Source organism: Neomonachus schauinslandi, chromosome 4 (genome assembly GCF_002201575.2).
Source record: "Neomonachus schauinslandi chromosome 4, ASM220157v2, whole genome shotgun sequence".
In the NCBI taxonomy this organism is placed as follows: Eukaryota; Metazoa; Chordata; class Mammalia; order Carnivora; family Phocidae; genus Neomonachus; species Neomonachus schauinslandi.
This window is the reverse complement of record NC_058406.1, coordinates 8,567,027-8,576,171: the sequence shown is the minus strand read 5'-3', so window position 1 is coordinate 8,576,171 and position 9,145 is coordinate 8,567,027. Positions and strand designations below refer to the sequence as shown.

At 48.7% G+C, this 9,145-nt stretch overlaps 1 non-coding gene across 1 annotated transcript; it reads right to left on the bottom strand.

Moving 5' to 3' along the window:
* Nucleotides 1-7,420: 7,420 nt before the first annotated feature.
* Nucleotides 7,421-7,537, bottom strand: LOC123324637. Its single transcript, XR_006539916.1, has one exon. It is a non-coding gene; the product is annotated as a U5 spliceosomal RNA (small nuclear RNA).
* Nucleotides 7,538-9,145: the final 1,608 nt, after the last annotated feature.

Below are 9,145 nucleotides of genomic sequence, written 5' to 3'. Positions count from 1 at the left end.
GGTGGCTCAGTTGGTTAGACGACTGCCTTCAGCTCAGGTCATGATCCTGGAGTCCCTGGATCGAGTCCCGCATCGGGCTCCCTGCTCGGCAGGGAGTCTGCTTCTCCCTCTGACCCTCCCCCCTCTCATGTGCTCTCTCTCATTCTCTCTCTCTCAAATAAATAAATAAAATCTTAAAAAAAAAAAAAAAAAAAGAACGCCAGGTGTCTGCTGGGAGCAGGGACCACCCTCACAGGGAGGGGATGCAGGCGGCCTCAGCCGGGGGCCGCCCTGCGCCATCCAGTAACGCCTCTCGCCTCTCCGGACGGATGCACCGAGGTTTCACCAAGTAACCCTAACCTGCACCGTGGGCCCCTCTTCGGCCGCTTCCCAGGTGTCATTTGAACCTGGTCCCTGTTCCCAGAGGGCGGGAGGGACCAAAGACGAGGCAGGCCACTGCAGGTGGGGAGAAGGCAACTTACCGGTGAGACCCCTCTTCAGCGCCATCAGACGAGTGGATCCCCAACCCGCCCACCTGCACGTTAAAACTTTCTGCAGAGGCCTTACCTGTAAAGCTCCGTCACCATCACGGGCCGTGTCCTTGGAGCAGCCTTTGGGAGCAGAAAAGGCACTCAGATCCCACATCCAGGGACACGGAGGGGGTGAGGGGCCTCTGAGGTCACTGGCCATCACCCCCTCTCCACACGCCCCCCAGCCCTCTCCCCTCCTCTCAGCCCACTTTTTACTTGCAGCTGCAGCCAGCCCCTCTGTGTGGATGCGAATCCCCGCCAGCATCTTGCGTAGCTTCTCTCTTCCCTTCGGGAAGACTAGGCCACCTACCATGAGGCCCGCGGCTCCTCTGGGGGAGGAGTTTTCCAAAAGGGAGTTGGACTCTCCCAAGGGCATTGGTATGGGCTGAATGTGTCCCCCCAAATTCACATGTTGAAATGCTACCCCCCAGGGTGGTGGTGTTTGGAGGGGGCCCTGTGGGAGGTGACTAGGTCATGAGGGTGGAGCCCTCCCGAATGGGATTAGTGCCCTAATAAGAGGGACCCCAGCGAGCACCCTTGTCCTCTCCTGTGTGCAAGGTGGGACAACAATGGGCATCTTAACCCAGACGGGGGTGCTCACCAGAACCCGTGTGCCAGCCCCTGATCTTGGGCTTCCAGCCCCCAGAACTGGGGGAAATACCTTCCTGTTTTGCTTAAGCCCTCTGTCCCTGGCCCCCTGCTCTAGGAGCCCGAACAGACATAAGATATTCAGGCATGTTCCTGCAGTGGAGGAGTGGAACTTTTCCTAGGTGAAAACAAACGAAGAAACAGATTCATAGGATCTTAGATGGAGAAGAAATCTTGCAGCTCTTCTTGCTCAGGAGTCTGTAACCACCTGGCTTCACGGGATCCATGGACCCCAGAATGGCCAACTGTATGCACTTTTTTTTTTTCTTTCATGAGAGGTCCTGTAGCTTTCTTCAGATTCCCAAAGGATGCCTGACTTCAAAATGAACAAGACAATCTGCACTTTGGGGTCTTGTTTTTGCCCTCCCCCACCCACCCCAGGGAGCAGCAGTGGTCTGGGCTTCTGAAGCCTAGTTCGGGGTCTGGCGACTGGGTGGCTCACACCACTTGCCGTGGAGCAGATACTCCTCCTGCAGAAAGGAGGCTGCCCGGCCCTGGCTGAGCAAACAGCTTCACCCTAAACCAGCTACCTGCGGTCTGACACTCCTGGTTCCTGGGAGCCTCTCCTCCGGACTTTGGCCAATGGAAGCTTTGGATAAATCATTTGATTCAGTCAATATTTATTGTGAATCTTCTAGCCGGCCATGCATCTGGCCCATGGGTGGCAAAGGGGGAGAGATTACATTTGATGAACATCTACTGTGTGCTTGGCACTTAAGTTTTGCGAAGGCCGTGCGCTATATCTGACTTTGCATCTCTGGCTGGCCAGAAACTAGATGTCCAAAGAATGTTTGCTGAGTTATAGTTGTATGCATTACGTCATTTAATCCTTGTGTGTGGGGTTGCAAGTGACCGAAAACCTTAATGATAACCTCCTCAGGGCGCCTGGGTGGCTCAGTTGGTTGAGCGACTGCCTTCAGCTCAGGTCATGATCCCAGGGTCCTGGGATCGAGTCCCACATCAGGCTCTCTGCTCCTTGGGAGCCTGCTTCTCCCTCTGCCTCTCTCTCTCTCTCTCTGTCTCTCATGAATAAATAAATAAAAGCTTTAAAAAAAAAAAGTCAAACAGTTAGACGGCGATCAGAAAGTGGGAGCATGGGGCTGGCACGCTGAACCTCTGCTGGAGGGTCAGGGGTGGCTCCCTGGAGGAAGCTGAAGTCTGCAAGCTGGAACCTGGATAATGGGCATCCCCCAAGGGTAAGGCATGGGAGAGGGCCATCCAGGCAGTGGGCAGAGCATGAGTTAAGTGTACAGAGGTGGGGACGTTTAGGGACGCAAGGGCACCGTAATACTTCAGTTCGTCCAGAGTGTAGACTCCTCAAAATGAATAAAGTGGGTGATAAGATTAGAGAGTTGGGGTTTATGGATCATTCTTTTTATTGATCTTTGACTTCTTTTTTTCCCCCGCCCCCGTGATCCATATCTTTGACTTCTTTTTTTTTTATTTTTTAAATTTTTTAAAAGATTTTATTTATTTATTTGACAGAGAGAGAGCGAGAGCAGGAACACAAGCAGGGGGGAGCGGGAGAGGGAGAAGCAGACTTCCTGCCGAGCAGGGAGCCCGATGTGGGGCTCGATCCCAGGACCCTGGGATCATGACCTGAGCCGAAGGCAAATGCTTAACGACTGAGCCACCCAGGTGCCCCCGTATCTTTGACTTCTAAAGGCAGGGGGTGGGTAGGCTCAGCCCTAACTCATGGCAATGACAACATCACAGGTGACAATTCCTCCCATGGACATAGCACCTCCTCTCCCCTCCTTACTGTTATAATTTTAGCCAATCTTTACAGCTTCCACCCAAACCAAGGGAGGGCAGTTTATCACCCTGTTTTACAAAAGTAGAAACTGAGACCGGGTGCAAGAGAGTGACTTGTCAAAGGTCAAAGGGAGGTGACCAGCGCCTTGCAGGATTGACATTCTCCCATTGACAAGATAATGACTACCTCTGCTCACAGGTAAATCGTAGCTCCTGGATGCCCAACTGCCACAGGAATCAATGTGACCGCTCTGCGGGTGTCCTGAGAGATGACAAAACAGGATGGTGAGCTCAAAGAAAGGCTGTGAATTCTCTCAAAATAGAACTTCGAGATGGGGCACCTGGGCGGCTCAGTCGGTTAAGCGTCTGCCTTTGGCTCCGGTCATGATCCAGGGATCCTGGGATCGAATCCTGCATCAGGCTCCCTGCTCAGTGGGGAGTCTGCTTCTCCCTCTCCCTCTGCTGTGCGTGCTCTCTCTCTCTCTGTCAAATAAATAAATAAAACCTTTAAAGAACAAACAAACAAACAAAAACTTCGTGAAAATGTAATTAAACAGCATTTCCGGGGAAGGGAGCTGAATATAAAAGAGTCAGCAGTGGGCCGGGAGTTAGGGGACCTGGTTCCATTTCCAGCTTGGTCATTATCATCGTGCAACCTCAAAGAAGTGAGTTAAGCGTTTATCCTCCAGGTTCCCACCTGTAAAATGGGTCTAATAGCACCTTCCAACTTCATAAGATGGTCAGGAAGTCCCACTAAATAAATGACTGTGTGTGAATGTGCTTTGATAAATTCAAAACCTTCTACCCACACAGGGGATGGTTTGTACTGAATACCTGGAGGCAAAAGAATGCAGCCCAGAGCTCCGAAACCCATGGACGGAATTCAGAGGGGCTGCAAACGTGGATCGGAAATTCATCTTTATTTTCACTAACCTCTAACTGAAATTTAGCATCTCCTCCCATGATTAACTTTGGCATTTAGGTCATTGTCCCAAGTAGAAATCACAGCATTCATGTCCCATTATGGTTGCTGCAGAGGTCTTGAAATATTGCTCATGTTCATCATAACTTTGAAATTATGGTAGTCCTTAGACTTGCCACTTGACCCTATTTATTTAATTTATTTATCTATTATTTTATCTATTTAATCTATTAATGAAGAAGCACATGTTACCACTCACAAATTTGTTTTAAAAATATATTTAGGGGTGGGCTCCTGGGTGGCTCAGATGGTTAAGCGTCTGCCTTTGGCTCAGGTCATGATCCCAGGGTCCTGGGATCGAGTCCCGCATCGGGCTCCCTGCTCCTTGGGAGCCTGCTTCTCCCTCTGCTTCTCTCTCTCTCTCTGTCTCTCATGAATAAATAAATAAAATCTTTAAAAAAAATATATATATATATATATTTAGGGGTGGGTGCCTGGGTGGCTCAGTCGGTTAAGCGTCTGTCTTCTGCTCAGGTCATGATCTCGGGGTCCTGGGATCTCCCGTGTCGGGCTCCCCATTTAGTGGGGAGTCTGCTTCTCCCTCTGCCCCTCTCCCCCTCATGCTCTCTCTCTCTCTTAAATAAATAAAATGTTTATATATTTAGGGGCGCCTGACTCAGTCGGTAGGGCGTGTGACTCTTGATCTCAGGGTTGTAAGTTCGAGCCCCACGTTGGGTGTAGAAATTACTTAACAAAATGTTAAAAAGATTTTCTTAAATATATTTTAAACTTTAAAATTATGGCTCATGTTTAACATACACACAAATAGCCAAATGGGAGATAAATAGATAGATATAAGAGGAGGTTTATGATGGGAATTGGCTCATGAAGTTATGGAGGCTGAGAAGTCCCACGATCTGCCATCCGCAGATGAAGACCCAGGAAAGCTGGTGATGTCAGTGGAAATTAGGGCCAAGATCCAGGAGCTGATGTCCAAAGGCAGAAGATGTGTCCCAGCTCTAGTGAAAAAAGAGCCAATTTGCCCTTCCTCTACCTTTGTGCTCTATTCAGGCCCTCAACAGTTTGGGTGAGGCCCACCCACTTGGAAGGACCATCTACTCAGTCCATTGGTTCAGACGCTAACCTCTTCCAGAAACACCCTCACAGACACACCCAGAAATAATGTTTTACCAGCTCTGGGGGCATCTCTTAGCCCAGTCAAGCAGACACCAAAAGTCAATCAGCACAGTGACCAGTTAGTTCAGATTTAGTATTTTTATGAACTCATAGATATATTTTTTAAGATTTTATTTATTTATTTGACAGAGAGAGACACAGCGAGAGAGGAAACACAAGCAGGGGGAGTGGCAGAGGGAGAAGCAGGCTTCCCGCCAAACAGGGAGCCCGATGCGGAGCTTGATCCCAGGACCCTGGGATCAGGACCTGAGCTGAAGGCAGACGCCCAACGACTGAGCCACCCAGATACCCCGAACTCATAGATTTAAATAGATTGGAGATGTCTCAATCCTTTGAATGTATGAATCTTCTTAATGGTCCATCGATATCATGTTTGGCTTTTGGGAGCCTCTGTAAGGGGCACATTTCCTGGCTCGAGCCTGCACTCTCCATTTCTCCAAGGAGCCCGCTTCCTTTGACCAAGGAATGGCATTTTGAGACTGTAATCTGGGTGCTTGGGGGTGCTCATTACACTAGGTTGTTTTTGCCAAAGGTGAACAACAAACAAATTTAAAACCCCTGCATGGGATACGCAGAGACGGCACTGGCCGCCAGCATTTAATTCTGACTGACCCGAGCCAGCAAGTGAGGAGCAGTTTGCTGGGGAGAAAGAAAGGAAAATGACCCTCCTAGGGCTTGAATACATCACCGGACAACATGAGCCCGCTCCTTGGTGAGCTGTAGACCCAGACCACACGGAGGGCAGGTGCCTGCCTTGCAAGGTCACTTTATTTGTACAAATAAGGAGACCTCAAGGAATAGTTTCCAAAGCTGTGACTCCCCAGGCAGGGGGGAAGCAGGCTCCTTTTATTGGGGTTTGGGATGGATATTTAGAGAGGGACTGTAATTTTATAATGAGGCTGAGATACCTGTGGGCACTGACTCACCTGGACAGGTATGGTTCCCAGATGTTTCTTTTCCTGTTTCAGCAGTTTGTTAGTTTCTAAAAGATGAAATGGACAGGCAGAAGCTTCTAGGAGTTTCCTGAGTTCAGGAGGTCAGCTCTGAGTTCAGCGGGTCAAGCGGTCTCCCTGGTGACAAATGCGGGGACCAGGGCAGCAGGGCTGAACTGAGGGGAACTGCCTCAGGCACCCTGAACCAGGGCCATGGTCATCTACACAAAGGGACATCAAGGGGTGCCTGGGTGGCTCAGTCGGTTAAGCCACCGACTCTTGGTTTCGGCTCAGGTCATGATTTCAGGGTCATGAGATTGAGCCCCGCATCTTGCTCAGCATCGTGCTCAGCGTGGAGTCCCCTTGGGACTCTCTCTCCCTTTTCCTCTATGCCTCCCCCCTCCCTCTCAAATAAATAAATCTTTAAAAAAGGAGGGGGGACATCAAAAGGGCCTAGGAACGAGGAAGGAAGAGCTGGCCTGGGAGGTGGAGAAACTCAAGGAGGGAACTTCGGGTTGGATTCCCTCCCTCCTTTGCTGGTTCAAACACTGCTAGTTTTCTTCCCCAGGATTCACTCCCTCCCTCCCTCCTGGAGTCTCACACTATTAGCAGGGCTCATGGCTGCCTAGGGGAAAGACTACATTTCCCAGCCTACCCCACACCAGGCGGGATAGCAAAGCTAAATTCTGGCCAATGGAATTGGTTAAAATATTAACTTCCTCTAGAGTTTTATCAAATCCATTATAACCATGATTAAAAGTCTTTCTCATCCCGATTTTTCACAAATGATCCAGCTCTGGTTTTAATGAACTTAGCAGGAAAACAAAAAACAAAACCAACAGCAATGCTTATAAATATGTCTTAGAAAAAAGCAGCCAAAAAAAAAAAAAAAAAAAAAGAATTTAAAAAAAAAAAAAAAAAAAAAAAAAAAAAAAAAAAAAAGGCTTACAATAAATGCAACAGTCAGAGCCAAAACCAGAAGGGTGCCGGGCCTTGCCAGGCATTTATCTCCTTTGAAAGTGTTTGTGAATAGATATGCCCCATGCACCAGTCACCTTTTTAGAAAAAAAGTTTTATCCAAAGTCTGGGCAAAACCAGGTTAACTGGATGTTCTCTGTTGAGCAAACATCTGTGCTAGATTCTGCGCGAGGCCTGGGAGCAAAAGGAAGTCGGTGCTTGGTGGCGGTTTCCAGCCTGTAAACATTTTGAGTACAGCAAACTTTCAAAAGATTCTAGTTTTTTGTAGTTCAGAGAGTGAAGCTCAGATTCCTGCAGGAGATGTGATATTGCTTGTTTTCTCATTGTGAAATCCCACCCACAGCCCACTCAGAAACAGTTGCGAGCCTGAACACACACAGCTTCAAGCGCGAAAAAAAAAAAACCACACGCTTTACTTTAATAGAACCACAAAAAGCCACCAACCACACCCCACTCATCTTTTATTGAACAACGTTAGTAGCCTTGCAAAGCGCAAGGCCTCAAAAAATTGGCTAAAAACTCAGAATTGTTCCTCTCCACGGAAATCTTTAGTAAAAGGCGAAAGATTTATGCGATCTGAAGAGAAACCAGAGTATACTTGCTACTCCCCGCACACATCCCTCGGGTAACTGTTACCCCGAACACAGTGATGGTGACTCTTTGCTCGAAAGAACTAGTGATTTCTGTCTTTCTCCCGGACAAGTCTGTGAGAGTAGCCTTATTTGGGGGAAAAAATAATTCAAAGGAAAAAAGGAAAATCTAGTCATTTCTAAGTCAGAAATTGTCCGGTGTGCAATGCATTTTGGGTATGCAAATGAACCTCCGTTCGTCACGCCTCGGTTCCTGGAAATGCCTTAAATAGTACATTCGTTTTCTTGCTGGGACTGGGACTATCGCCAGGGGGCAGAGCGGAGGCCAGATTTTCGGGATTATAGACTTGATCTTGGTCCAACCAGAAAAAGTCTGACTCTTGTTTTATAAATCTTGACTCCAAGTAAAAATGTCTTTTGTACTTAAATAAAATAATAATAAAATAAAACTTGAAAATATTTACGTTCATTCATTAATTCATTCAACAACAATTTGCTGAGCACTGTGTTAAACCCTGTGCTGGGCTCTAGGGATAGAGCGGTATCCCCAACATTTCATCCTCAAGGAGCGTGTCTGTGATGGGGGGAGCTAGGTGTGCATGGTGAGCACGATAACAGACTGTTCTGTGCCATCTGGGCAAAGCATTACAGGATCCATACAAGTCGGGCGGTGAGGGCTTTCTGGGCAGTGCCAGAGGATGAGTGCCGCAGATGGTCCTCAGTGCCAAGAAATAGCTTGGATTTACCTTGAGGGCAATGGCGAGGCACTCAAGAGTTTTAAAAGAGACCAACGTAATCAGATGAGTGTTTTAAGGCAGTGGTTCCCTCCCCGTGGTCCCCAGAGCAGCAGGTCAGTGTCACCTGGGTACCTGCCAGAGTCCCAGATTCTTGGGTCCCTGTCCAGACCTACTGGATCTGAAACCCTGGGGGTGGGGCCCTGCAAGGCGAGATTGCACGAGTCCCCCAGGTGACTCTGATGCAGGCTAGGCTGACGACCACTATGGGACAACCATTCTGGCTAATCTGGCCCCTGTAGAGATAAACAGTTTTGGGGAGGTGAATTAAGGAGCTGAGCATTGGGGGCACTTGGCTGGCTCAGTCAGTGAAGACTGCAACTCTTCTTTTTTTTTTTTTTTTTTTTAAGATTTTATTTATTTCTTTGACACAGAGAGAAAGGGAGCACAAGCAGGGGGAGTGGCAGGCAGAGGGAGAGGGAGAAGCAGGCTTCGCGCTGAGCAGAGAGCCTGACGTGGGGCTCCATCCCAGGACCGTGGGATCATGACCTGAGCCAAAGGCAGACGCTTAACCGACTGAGCCACCCAGGCGACGCGAAGCCTGCAACTCTTGATCTGGGGGTCATGAGTTCAAGCCCCACGTTGGGTGGAGAGATTACTTAAAAGATAAATAAAGTCTTAAAAAAAAAAAAAAAAGGAAGCTGAGCATTAAAGCCAGAGACAAATACATGGTGACCAGCCTCGGGGGCCAAGGTCTGGGAATGGGGGAAGTGAGGAGAGGGGAGAAGTCTAGGTGGGTCCTTGGGGGTTCGTGACAGGAAAACCAGGAGTGGGGGCTGCACAGAAGTCAAGGGCAGAAGAAGGGAGCGGTCAGCTGTGG